We start from the raw sequence: 332 nt of genomic DNA, 5'->3' as shown, positions 1-332 counted from the left end.
ATGGAAGAATCTGCCTTGCTCATGGATAGAAAGACTGAGTATTGTGAAAATGTCAATACTACCCAAAGCAATCTACACATTTAATGCAATCCTGATCAAGATACCACCAACATTTTTTAAGGATATGGAAATACCAATTACTAACTTCATATGGAAAGGAAAGAGACTTTGGATAAGCAAAGCACTACTGAAGAAGGAAAACAAAGTGGGAGGTCTCACCCTTCCAGATCTCAAAAGAATACGTGAATCATCATCACAACGTGGATGAATCTGGAGGACATTATGCTGAGTGAAATAAGTCAATCACATAAGGATAATTATTGTATGAGCCC

Source organism: Orycteropus afer, unplaced genomic scaffold (assembly GCF_000298275.1).
Source record: "Orycteropus afer afer isolate SDZICR_OR568_19922 unplaced genomic scaffold, OryAfe1.0 scaffold01194, whole genome shotgun sequence".
NCBI classification, from domain to species: Eukaryota; Metazoa; Chordata; class Mammalia; order Tubulidentata; family Orycteropodidae; genus Orycteropus; species Orycteropus afer.
This window is presented reverse-complemented; position numbering follows the sequence as displayed.